Genomic DNA, 13861 nt, shown 5'->3' on the forward strand with positions numbered 1-13861 from the left:
CAATCTAGCTCACTGCTAATACACTGGGATAGCAGTGGAAGGTAGCCCATGGGCATGGGCCCTGCACCTGCCCGGCAGACCTAGAAGATGCTCTTGATTGTCTTAGCCCAGTTCAAGCCATTATAGCCATCTGGGGAGTGAACCAGTGGCTGGAATATCTGTCTCCCTAACTCGGCCATTAAAAGAATCATATTTAAAGAAAAAATTTCGGGCCTAGCACCATAGTGTAGTGGTTAATGTACTTGCCTTGCACACGTCAGGAGCCCATATGAGCGCCAGTTTTAATCCCAACAGCCCTGCTTCCCATCCAGCTCCCTGCTTATGGCCTGGGAAAGCAGTCAAGGACAGGCCAAAGCGTTGGGAACCTGCACCCGTGTGGGAGACCCAGAAGAGCTCCTGGCTCCTGGCTTTGGATTGGTTCCGCTCCAGCCGTTGTGGCTGCTTGGGGAGTGAACCATCGGACGGAAGATCTTCCTCCGTCTCTCCTCCTCTCTGTATATCTGCCTTTCCAATAAAAATAAATCTTTAAAAAAGAGAAAATTTCTAAAAATGGTTAAGTATTGCATATTTATGTATAACTGCACACTCAAGTTGAAGAAGGTCAGCCTATTGGAATCCTCCATATTGTTAAAACTGTGGTTCTTGTGTGCAGCTGCACAAACTCGTTCTATAACATTTCTTCTTAACAAAAGACTGTTTACATCTATCAACAATGTGTCCAGCTCATCTAAACTGCCAAGTTCATAGGCTAAAAGTTCTCCTTAACGGGCCCTTACTGACCTAATGGGAGTATGAACTCCAGTCCTGTAGCTGATAATGATCGTTTAGGATTGCTTTCTTCCGAGGGTGCCGATTTACTGACTTCCTTTCGCAGGCTCAGACTGACTTTCCTATCGGGTCCATGTGTTATTGGGAGCCATCTTATACAGTTTAACTATTTGAAGACTTCCCCAACATCTTTAATGATTTCTAATTTCAATCCACTATGCTCAGTATGTATTACGTATGACTTGGATCCTTGTATATGTATTGAGATTTTATGGATAAGAATACGTTCTACTTGCTAATTTTCAAAACTTAAATGTATATTTTGCTATTCTTACGTGGAGGTTCTAGAAACTATCAATTAAGTTCACTGATAATATTGTTCAACTCTCCCATATCCTTATTTATTTTCTATTTTGTGGGTTTTTCTATTCCTCCTTGCAATTCTTTCCATGTCTTGCTTTATACACAGGTGTTTATAGTGGTCTTCATGAATTGAACCCTTTTTCATTATGAAATCATTTTATCTCTAACAGTCATCATTCTGAAATCTACCCTGACGTTAACCTAGCAAGTATAGTTGGACCTATTTGTGTTTTCAGGTTTCAAATATTTGAGCTCACTTTTAAATACGATGATTAAACATTTAAAGTTGTTTTCTTATGTGCGGCATATAATTGGGTCTTGCTTTTTTTTTTTTACAATATCTGCATTTCTACTCAACATGATCATTGAGATGGTTGAGTTTAAGTCTACATTGCTGATGATTGCTTTCTATTTGCCTTTGCAATCTTTCTTCTGCTTCTTTGGGATTATTTGTAAGATTTTGTTACTTCCTTTTAGGATCAGTTTCATATACGTACAGTGGTTGCTACGGTCTTCACCTGCACTGTGAACTAACACAATCTTTGCATGAACTGTCTCTGTCCCCAGCCCCTGACAGAACCCCCAAAGTCCTCGGGATTCCCTAAGCACTAGGGCATCACCGAGATCACCTTTTGCTCTGACATTTGGCTAGTAACCAAGTCCTCACTTAGAGGTCCTAAAACCCTTAGGAATTCCCAGGTACTAAGGGTTCTTTCATTCTAATGATGTGACTCTCGCTGGCCTTCTGGCTATAGTGAGAAGCTTGGAACTTTCAGTCCCACCCCCTCATCCTCCAGAAAGGGGAGAGGAGTTGGAAATTGTGCTACTAATCGATCATACCTGAATGATGAAGCTCCATTTTAAAAATCCCTAAGACAGTTTGTGAAGCTCCAAGGCTGGGGCACAATTCCACCAGCTAGGAGGATACTGGCACTCTGCAACCCCACAGAAACAGGGCCCCTGCACTGGAATTCCATCTGGACCTCACCTTAAATACTTCCCATTCAGCTGCTGCTTCACACCTTCCGCTGTAGGTTGGTGAAATTTAAGTGTTTCCCGGACATCTTTCATTCAGCCAAATGACCAAGCCTGAGTAGGAGCCGTGGGAACCTCTGGTCCATAGCTGAGTCAGCGGTTGGCTGTAACCTGGGGACCCAGCACTTGCAGCTAGCATATAAAGTTAGGGACAATATGTTTTTCATTTTCCAAAACTTCATCACAGAAGGAAAAAAATGCTGGTGTAAATCTCTGGAACACAGCTTCCTGGGATTCCTCCCACAAACACGTAGCATTTAATTTCTAGAAGTCTATGTAGTTTCCACACGTAAGGAGCGGAAATGATGAAATCCTCAAACACTCATCTTCCCACTTTCCCCAGCCTTCAGTCTGTCTGTGAATCGTCAATAACTGCCTGAAAAGCTACTAGGACCTAATTTTTGTCTGTAGCTCTCTAAACTCTGTATGCAACAATTACAGAATCTAAGCTGCTTCATCAAGAACTGCATCTCCTCTGTCAAAACCAAGAATATGGTTTGTCTCAAGCAACACATAGCCCTCTTCTGTTTGGTCTGCTTTGGCAGCTGCATCCTGTGTCAGACACTCCTGACCCCAAAACTATTAAGCATCCCCAGGTAATAATCATGATGTTGAATCTGAAAATCAGCCAGGCTTGAAATCAGGATTACTGCACCCAAATTGACCAGTGGCTCTGTTTCTAGTTACCGTGTCGCATTTTTTCCCTGCATTATCAGGTACTAATTCCTTATATTTTTCAACCTTAATTTCATATTCAAGTCTAACAGCTAAACCAAGAAGCCAATAAATTGCTCCCTGTCAATTTTGAATCTTGAAAGGACAGTTAACATCTCTAAGAAACTTTCCAAAGAACTTTGGGCCACTCACAGCTGTGGATGCTTCTAAATTCCCTCCATCTTTGGTCTTGTGGTATCTAAATTTCTAATCTCCCAGCCAATCAGCAGAGGTTCTAAATTTAAGGTTTTGGTAGTTGAGAGCCATTGGCTTGCATTGGGACACGATCCCCACTTCTTGCTCTGGTCCCCCAGAACTCAGAAGAGAAGTATGGTGAAGCAGGCAACATAGGCATCAGTGAGGCAGTGAGAGGGCGGGGGCAAGCTGCTGAGACCTGATCCTCAATCTGTGGGGTCAACACCAACTCCAGGTAGACTATAGGAGGACTGCGTTGAATTCTGGGACACCTAGACGGCATCCAGAGAATTGGAGAATAGGTCTGATGGGGGAGGAGGGGAACGAACACGAACACACACACACACCTGATACTAGTAATACTGAAAGTAGAAGGAAGAAAACAGCTTGTCTTTCGTTAAAAGTATACATTGCTTCTTTGAAAGGCTGTAAAGCTATGATGGGGCTTCAAATTTATGAAAAACACTCTCTGATTCCCCATGAAGTTTTGGAAGGCCCCTTCATACTTCACATAGAACAAAGCAGCCCTACGACAGCAGATAACCAGCCGTCCCTCTCTGGGGGACTGGTTCCAAGGCTCCCCTACAGAGACCGAAATCTGTGGGTTCTCAAGTCCCATAAACAAGATGGCATACTGCTTGCATTTGACCTAGGCACATCCTCAGATTTGCCTTTAAAGACTACTTACAATCATGAATCGAGTTATGCAAATGGTTATTATACTGGGTTTAGCATTTAAGAATTTTTGTTTGGTTTTTTACACGTTTAACACAGGTGCGATGTTTCTCTGAACAGTTCCTGTCTGTGGTTGGTTAAAATGCATGGTTGTGAAACCCTTAGATACCAAGGGCTGATGGTACTTTCACTTCCCTCCTGCTGTTTGCGTCATCATGGATGGCTCTTCACCTTCCACAGGTGTTGTAACACCCTCACTATGTTGTCACTAACTTGGCTTTAGAAGATTTTTTTTAAAGAGAACTAAATAAGGAAGAAAGCCATCAGGTTCCTCCCCTTCCCTTGGTTCCTGGTCTCACTGTCCCTCCACAAGTGAGTCGGGAACTCTTTCAGGATTTTTAGGACCAGTAAAGCCTTTGCTTCACATGTGCTCGTAAGGATACTGTCACTCACCAGTACAGAATTCAAGGCTGACACTTAAAAAAAAAAAAAACTTCCGTAGTTTAAAGATGAGGCTCTGCGGTCTTCTCACTCAAATGTTTCCAATGAAAACTCAGTCATTCTGATCTTTGTCTCCCTCTCTCCCCTGAGTCCAATTTTTATCATGGGTATTAAACAACTGGATTATAATACATCTTACTCTAACTTTGTCCGTTTCCTGCAATTAGTCCATTGAGTGTCTGTGGATTTACAATTGTCAGCAAATGTAGAAAGAGAAGTGGAGAGAGAGGGATGAGGGAGGGACGGAGAGAGAAACACACTTGCATCTGCTGGTTCACTGCCCAGATATCTACAAGGAACCCCAGGAACTCAATCCATCTTCTCCATGGGATCATCCATTAACTAGCTGAGCCATCACTTGCTGCTTCCAGGGTCTGTATTAAGTGGCAAGCTGGAATCACGAGTGGATGTAGGAAGTGGAGGCAGGCATGTCAGTACAGGACATGACTATTTTAACCTGCATCCTCTTCCAGGCCATTAGCTCACCCCAAGTTTGGGACTTTTAAAGCCTTTATTTCTTTTAAATATTTTGATTCCTCCCCCTCTACTCTTTTGGGATGTCAACTGGATTTATAATTGAGCACTAGAAGTTTTCCCAGAGTTCACGGATGTTCTGTTCATTTCTGAAACCCTTTTTCTCTGTCTCATTTTGAATCATTCCTAATATGGCATCTCAAGTTCACAAATCTTTTCTGCTGGAATTTCTAATCTGTCATTAATTCTCTCTAGTATATATTTCATCGGTTTATCTTTCCTTTCCAGATGTTCAATTTATATCTTTAAAATATCTTCCATGTCTCTAATATATTCAATCTTTTCTCTAGCTTTGACCATGACATTCAGCTACAATAACTGCTTTATCTTCATCCACTAATGCTTTCATTTGTGCCACTCCCCAATTTCAACTGAGTGATCTCGTTCCTCATTATGAATTACATTCCTGGTGTATTTTTAGAACATGCCTGAGAATCTTGGGTGAGACGGCAAACACTGTGAATCTGATCTTTGTCTCCCTATACTTCCTAAGCTTTGTTCTCCAACACAATGGTTTGAAGACACTGACCCTTTCTTTATAGGTCTTGATTGTACGCACCAAAGCAACACCAAGTCTAGGATTCATTCTCCCCATTTTCAAAGGGAGGCATCTACTTAGCCAACCCAAAACCCTGTATGTTACAAGGGTTTTCAGGATAGCTATGGGACTATTTTCACCTGTGGGTGACCCATGGCCACTGACCCCTTCTGGTCCTTTCAGGTTGATCTCCCAGGCCTCAGGTAGCTTCTTCACATTCGTTCACTGAGCAGACCCTCTCCAGAGCTCTAGAATTCTCCGAGTAATTCTCTTCTTCCCTATTATTCCTATTCAGATCCAGCCAGCCCAGCTTCCCCAGGTTCCTAACTCCGCCCACTGAACTCGGGGAGACGCAGACACAGCTCCCGAGTTCCCCCCACCCCCACCGCCGCGTGTTTTCTAAGGGTTTTTTTCTTCTTCTCCAGGTAGTAAACCAGAAATCATGGGCCTCTCACTTGACTGTTGGCACTCAGGGGTGCCCATCTTTTGCTGCTTGATATCAAAGTCCTGAGAGCCACTGTTTCAGATTCTGCTCATATGTTTAGTTGTTCCAATTGGTCAATCTTGTCCGTGCTACTCCACACCGGGAAGGAGCTGAGTGGCGTTTCCAAACTGCTCATGGTGGTAGGCATCCCCAAGGGAAAAACATGGAAGGGAGTAAGAAGTACAGGGCTTGGTCTGCTTCCCAAACCAATCATATGATCTTAGGAGACTTTCAAGAGCCAAGGAAAAAATACTCTGAAATACTTTTAGCAAACCAGAGAAGTGAGAACAAACTTTAGTACTAGCCGACACCACTGTTTCCTGTGTCATAGATGGTCACCAAAAACCAAGCAACGTATGCCTTGGTTTTTTGGTGTGGGCTTACGGTGCCCACCTGTAGAGCTGGACCTGGGCCCTGCGCCACCCTCAGCAGCAAGACAAGCCCTATGGCTGGCCAGGGTACCCCCCGAGCAGTAAGGAACCCAGAGTCAGAAGCCAAGCTATTCGGGTGGAAACAGCAACTCGGCTTTTCCGATAAATGCTTTTCTAACCCCAGCAGATTTAAATTAAGTAATGACTAAAGGAATCAAATTTGTCTAAAAGTAAAACTACATTGAGGAACCATCTATCAATTTAATTCCCCAACCTACGTCATGGTTGAGACAATTTGCATATGAGCCTCTGACAAATCAAGACTGTCAATTTTAATTGAAAACGTATGCTACTTTAACACTTAGTACCTAAGGTTACACTTTATAATAATGCTTTCCAGAATTTATAAAGAATGTAGAAAGCTATTATAGTTATGTCTAATTTGCTTTTAAAGTGACTACTTTAAAAGATGGAGTTGAGGAATCTGTTAAAGCACTTAAAATTGGATTTTCAAGTAATTTGAATAATTTAGTGAAAATCATACAGACCTCCCTCAAAGTGGATTCTAAAAGCTTGCCATATTAATAGAATTATGAGATGTGTGGTAAGCTTAAAAGAAAACTCATGCTCTTCCATTTAAAATGTTCATATAAAACAAGGGGCCAGTGTGATAACTCAGTTGGCTAATCCTCCCCTTGCAAGCACCAGGATCCCATATGGGCACTGGTTCATGATCTGGCTGCTCCATTTCCCACCCAGCTCCCTGCCTGTGGCCTGGGAAAGCAGTGGAGGATGACCTAAAGTCTTGGGACCCTGCACCCGTGTGGGAGACCTGGATGAAGCTCCTGCCTTTGTATCAGCTCAGCTCCAGCTGCTGTGACTATCTGGGGAGAGAACCAGCAGATGGAAGAAATTTGTCTCTCCTCTCTGTAAATTGCTTTTCCAAATAAATATTAAAAAAAAAAAAACTGAAGCAAAAGTAGATCTGATAAGTCACACTGTGCCTTTCCTCGGAATTCCCAGAAGCCCCTGCAGCAGTGCACCGGGGCAAGCAAGGCTGCAGCCATGGTCAGTGCAGAGGGGTTTCCCAAGGCCAACACCATCACTACATTCCTCACCCACTCTCTCCAGCAGCCACCACCACCCACTGCACCTGCGTAGTTTGTGTCAGCCATGAAGCAACCATGGTTCATAAGCAGGGTACAGCAGCTATGGGGCTCAAGACCAGGCCCCCAAACCCAGCTCTGCACCACAGGACCACGGGCTGCACCACCCCTGTGGGGTATGTTTTGTTTGCAGAGCCATCCTGCACCAGCACAGATAATGAGTTGGCCAAAAGGTGGTGTCCAGGAGGCCACAAGGAAATGTGTATAGTACACGAGTGATGGTCAAACACAGGGAGGGAGGCTGAGGGAGGCAGTGAAGTGGCTAACCTAGACTACAGAGAGACAAGAGGACCCTGGTTTAATCCCAGGAGCTGGGCTGGGAAGACAGTGGGATGAAGGGGATGGTTTAGAAGGAAAGAAAGACTGAGTCCCAGTGGCCGAGAAAGCTGCAAGTCAACAGCTGGGAGTGTGAGCCCTAAGAGCTGGGGCCCAGAGCCGGGTTTTAGAAACAGGCAGGCAAGTAGTTCCTGGAACTCACAGTGCTGTGAGAATAGCATGAACCCAATCCTGGCCATAACACATTGCAGCATAAGCTGGACCTTGTTCTGGTTTGCTTACTACTCCTTACTGACCTGCATCTTTTTAAGAGCTAACATGGAATGGACTTGTGCCTTTGAGAACTGCTCCAAAGACGATGACACAGCAACCACAGATACAAAGGATGCAAACACACACAGTTAAGACCTGCTTCCTCAGGGCAACAAAACAGAGTGTTCCTCAGTGCTCAGTACCTGCACTCAGGGCAGGGGCATACTGAAGAGTGTACAATGCAAGACCTGCCTTCTGGGGCTGACCGGTAACCCCCTGTCCCTGGCATTCAGACTGACCTTGGCATGAAGGTATCTGCTGCCCACCTGCAGGCTACGTGGGTCCCCCCAACGCACATGTATTACTGAAACCAGAAGCATCTTCCATCATTTAGGATCTGGTCTTGCCTTGAAGTTGCCAGAGTCTAGAAACATTGTTGTTTCTTCTGTTCACCTGGACCATCAAAGGGATGACAGGCACTTTCTTTGCCACTGTTTGAGCAGATCTGTGACAGTGGCTGGGAAGTGCTGATGGAGTTTATCAAACACAATTACCCCGCTCAACCCCTTCCTCCCCAGGCACCTGTCTCAACCAAGAGAACGCACTCAGAGGGACCTGTACCTATTCAAGTGGCTTCCCAGGAGTCTTTGAATGGCACATTAATTATACTTAACTTAATTTTTGTCCATTAGTTCCAAAGGCTTTGATCGGAGGTCTCTTTTACTCTGGTAGAAAGAAAGTAAAGCTTCACTTCAAATTAAATACTGGCCTTAACACATAGTTTGCTGGTCATTGCACAAAGAAGCCTCTAGTGGAGGCTGTGGTCTCTGTGTTTCACACTTGGCAGGTCACTGGGGGCCTGAGCAAGCATCTGTTTCATAGACTCTTGCAGATCTCAAGGTCTCAGGAGGGGACAAACACTTGAGTTAGCCCCTCTCACTCTCCACGTGAGACCAGCAGTGCTCAGACTTTGACCCTTGGGGAATGGGAAGCTCCCAATCAAACTGCAAAAAAACAGAGGCAAAATGTTGCCATCACACCTGTCTGCTTCAAGCAAGGTCCTCAGTGTCCATCACAACCTAGCCAGCCTCGCGCTGTCTCACCAATACAAGCATCTACATGGTGGGAACACATTGCACTTGTCCTCCAAGACTGGGCGATATTGTGGAAGACAGACACCCGTAACAGGAGGGGGCCACATAGGTACAGGACATCAGTGGGGTTACAAAGAGGCGTGGGCTGATTGGGCTGCTCCGCTTCAGGGTAAGCCTCTGTGTTGGTGGTGGCCAAGCCAAGCATCACATTCGCCTCCACTCCCCAGTCTTCGAGGGCTGTCTGCACCTTCCACACCTTAGACGGAGATGTGCATCAGTCACGCTTCCTTCCATCTCACCCCAATTCCTGGTACCACCTTAGGAGACTGATGCATCCTTGTGAATAGGAACACCCCAACCTCAGGTCCTCAAACTCCCAACCTCACACCATGGAGAATTTGCTCACCATTCAAGTTCAACCTCCTGACTTCACTTCCACATCCAGCCAGAACCTAGAGGGTTCCCCTGCCTGCCATTATTGCCTTGTCAATCACCTTTGTTTAAATATCCTAAAATCTATCCAGCATAGCTATCCACCCCTAAACTCCTGATCCTGGGACAAGCTAAACATACATCTTTTATACATGAACTCTTGCATCTGTCCAAATTTCCAACTTCTTCCTCTCAGCTGCCCCCGATTCTTAGTTCACAGAAACACTTGCACAAAAACACTTCAAGTGCCTGCCCCTGCCAGTGCACCTGGAACGCTCTGTGCTACCTCCGCCCTGGAACGCTCTGTGCTACCTCCACCCTGTTGGAGGTGATACTCAGTATTCAGGTGCACCTGTCCATCATCACCCACCTCAAGGAACTGGCTCCTTGGCAGCACACCTGCTCCATGTCCATCAACCTTGGTCATCCCAGAAACAAGTGCATGCCTCCTCAAACATTTGTTTATTTTTATCTACTTAAAAGAGAGAGGGGATGAGAGGAAGAAACACAGATGAGAGAGAGGATCTTCTATCTGATGGAGATCTCATATCAATAACAGGAAGGGTGAGGAGAGGTGAGACACAGCCAGGGGCAATCAGCCCCAGAGCAGTGTTCTTATAGCACAGCAGAGGGACCATGGTTCTCAACAATTTGCACTTCAACATAACTACAAGTCTAAAGGTTTCCAACACAGAAATGAGGTGTTTGAGAAGATGAAAATACTAAGGACCATGATTTGATCATTACACTATAGATGCCACAAAATTATTATAATGGATGCCAGACAGGTTCAGCACCTTACACAAAGAGCCGGTCACCCAAGCATCCCCATGAGGGCAATGTCCCAGACAGGGTTCATACACAGGAAACCAAACCCACTCTTGTTTGTTCTTGTAGCAGAAAAACTTCACCTAGGTAGCCAGGTACCCACAGAGTCAACCACAGACCACCAGGAAAGGAGGGCTTGGTGAGGCCTTCAGCAGAGATCACCCGAACCCAACCGCCCACCAAGGGCACCGCCACTTCTGCTGTCTCGGGATGGCAGAGACTCAGAGCTCAACTCACCCAAGTGTGGACACCCAGCCCCACATGCCCTGATCCAGAGTCAAGGTGGTGTCTACGGGTGTCTGCCATGACACCACCAGCAAGCTGCTGGACATCGGTCACTGTCACTGCCCCAGAACCACGCCAGTCCCCAGCAAGGGCCAGCACAGCGTGGAGATGGCCTGTACTCCACGTGGGTGCCTCCTGTGCAGCTCCTGCTGCAAGCTGACCCAATGGCGGAGACTCAGGGGCAGGACCACAGGAAGGGGTCTGCAGGGGAGCCCAAGTGCTCATCTCTGGCCTCCCCTCCCTGCCAGTGGAGGGAAGGTCCCTGAGCTCTCTGCAGCTTATGGTAGGAAAGTTCCACTCAGAGGGCAAGAGCATGCTTTGGTTATGTGATGGCTTGTTTTAGTAAAGATCCAACAGACCAGCAGCCCTGGGGCACTTCCTACAGGAACTGCTGAAAGACACTGGTCAGGGCCAGTACCGTGATACAGTACCGTGGTACAGTGGGCTGAACTGCCAATTGCAACGCCAGCATCCCACATTAGAGTGCCAGATGAAGTCCAGGCTGCTTCTATCCAGTTCCCCACTGATGGTTTGGAGGAAAGGGGGCCTAAGTGCTTGGGCCCCTGCCACCCACGTGGCACTACCAGATGAAATTCTAGACTCCTGGCTTCATCCTGGCCCACCCTGACTGCTGTCACCATTTGGAGTGGTTCAGAGATTCGAACATCTTTCTATGTGTCTCCCTCTGTCTCACGCTCCCCCTCGAATAAATACGTCTTTTAGAAATGAGCAAAACAGAAAAGTCCCTGGGCGTGGAAGTGTTCCAGAGACCGCAGTGATGGTGTGGTCTCTCCCGTGAATGGCAGCACACATAAGCAGAATCCATGCTCTGCCTCCAATAGCAACATGTGCACCAGGACCAGGGCCTGCACCTGTCCCCATGTCTGTCACTGGGTGTCAGCCATGTCAGGTAACACTGCTTTGGGCCTGCAGTCTGCTGGGCCAGAAGAGGCACAGCTTAATGTGTTCTAGGAGCTTCCATCAGAGTGGCCAGCAGTGCCTTTGACTTCTCTCAACTTCCCTCCAGCTTTCCTTGGATGTAACCTACCCCCAACCCTCACTCTTCGAAGTCATTTTTTTTTTTTAAACTGGCTTTGGAAGAACTGCAGCTCTGCACAGGCCCATGGGGCCAGGAATCTGTCCGTGTCAATCCAAAGCCTTTGAGGGACTCGAGGTGGTGAACGGAGGCCACCCTGTGCACACAGCCAGTCTAGTCTCTCCTCACCACCACTTCCCACAAACCCCAGCTCTGGGATGGGATCACAGTACACAGGGGATCTTGGGACTGGAGGAGACTGATGCCTCTTGCTGGTCTTGGCATGCCCAGGAAGTCCTATACCATCCTGTCTTGCTCTTCCACCGTGGTCCAGTTCTCCACCTGTACCCCTAACTACCTGGCTTTGCAGGGGCAGGACACCAACTCTCAGGGACACAGAGTTCTCCCCAGGCTCCAGGGTCATTGCAGCCAGGTTTAGAGGCCAAAGTCAAAGGTCAACAGGGAGTCAGGCCAGCAGCTCCATTGCCTAAACAGATGGATAGTCCAAAATCGGGTCCAGTGTAGCCAGGGGAGTGAGCCCCTTGAGAGGAGACAAGGAAACGCGGCTGTCCTCCCTTCCTAGGCGATACACTCATGTTCCATCCAGTCACCCGGGGTGGCCCTGCACCTCTGCCCACACCCGGCTTTCCTCCCCAGCCTCCTCCCCTTTCCCCGACCCCTGCAGAACTCCCATCCTCTCCACCTCAGATGTGTCTTTCTGCAGAACAGGCCTGCCCAGTGTCGGCTCTGTCGCCCACATTAGCTTCTCCGGTGCAGGACAGAGTCACCACCCCAACATGCCCCTCCCCGGCACTCTGCCTGCCCCCTCCCATCCTCAGCCATTTCATCTTCCGGGCACTGCTCTTTGTGGGTCCCGGCCCGGCAACAAACCACCGTCTCACAACCCATGAGTCAAGACCCCAGGCTCCTCTGCCATCAGACCGCTAAGTTCCCCACCCACTTCACGGGGGTGTGCACATGAGCAGCTTTCAACAGCCAGGAAGGGAACGCACCCACTCGTGGAAACATCCCACGGATTCCTGTGGTTGGGGGTACTGCTCGCACCACTAGCCCACATAGGCCAGCCTCGCCCATAACCTGCACCTCCTAAACTTCTCGCATCTCCCCTGGGAAGATGAGATGCAGGGCCATTTCCTTCTGGCCCCACATGTATGGCTGCAGGTGCCATTAGGCCATGTTGTCCCAATTTGCTAGGAAGCAATAGGCCCTTTCCTTGTCCCCGGCTCAGCCCCCTTCATTCTGGGACACCTGCAGTTCCAACGGCAGAGCAGCTGGGAGCCTGAGAAGGAATGGGAAAGATAAAAGTCCCCCATTCCTGGGCCCGGCGCGATTGGCGCAAGTGGTTAAGGTCCTCGCCTTGCACGCCCGGGATCCCATATGGGCGCTGGTTCTAATCCCAGCAGCCCCACTTCCCTTCCAGCTCCCTACCTGTGGCCCGGGAAAGCAGTCGAGGATGGCCCAAAGCTTTGGGACCCTGCACCCACGTGGGAGACCCAGAAGAGGCTCCTGGCTTCGGATCGGCATAGCATCGGCCGTTGCGCTCACTTGGGGAGTGAATCATCGGACGGAAGATCTTCCTCTCTGTCTCTCCTCTCTTATATCTGCCTTTCCAATAAAAAAAATAAAAATAAAAATAAATCTTTAAAAAAAAAAAAGTCCCCCATTCCAAGAGGTAGCAACAGGAAGCCTGAGGTCATCTCCCCGCTCGCTTACACTCCAGGGTGACCCACCCGCGGGCCTGCATTCAACAAGGCTCCACGGCTGGGCCGGGCCAGGCCTCGCTTCCCAGGGACAGGGCGCCTTTGTCCAGCACTGCCCGCCTGGCCAGCAGCCCAGCTTGGCTTCCAGGGAAGATGTAGGTCAGAAGGGAAACGGGGCCGGGGGTGGCCACCTCTGAAGATGGGCTTGAGCATGAGACTGGGGAAGGACCCACGCATGCCTTGTAGCGTCAGCAGCCTCTCTTCAGCAGTCACCAGGGACGCTGGCCAGGCTCTGGGCCACTGCCTCTGAGCCATCGGCTCTGGTCATGAGTCTGTCCTGAGCTCCAAGAGGGGCGCACACCTCACGTCCACCTATGACAGTGGCTGGGAACGCCATTCAGGACAAGCGGGTACCCAAGGCTGGTGACAGGGGCCAGGACCCACAAGTGCACCCGGGAGCCGCCTCAGGAACGTCGCTCAGAGGCCTGGGAAGGGTTGCCTCCTCAGGACCCCACAGACACCTCTCCCAAAGACCCCTTTCTCGCTGGGGTCAGCCACGCTTGCCATGCCTCATCCGGTGGACACATCTATAG

General features: G+C 48.2%; 1 pseudogene; it reads right to left on the minus strand.

The window, feature by feature from the left end:
• Nucleotides 1-2488: 2488 nt before the first annotated feature.
• Nucleotides 2489-6461, minus strand: LOC121164631 (annotated as a pseudogene).
• Between the last annotated feature and the right edge of the window lie 7400 nt (nt 6462-13861).

This window comes from Ochotona curzoniae, unplaced genomic scaffold (assembly GCF_017591425.1).
Source record: "Ochotona curzoniae isolate NIBS_2020 unplaced genomic scaffold, NIBS_Ocur_1.0 contig_883, whole genome shotgun sequence".
Taxonomy (NCBI): Eukaryota; Metazoa; Chordata; class Mammalia; order Lagomorpha; family Ochotonidae; genus Ochotona; species Ochotona curzoniae.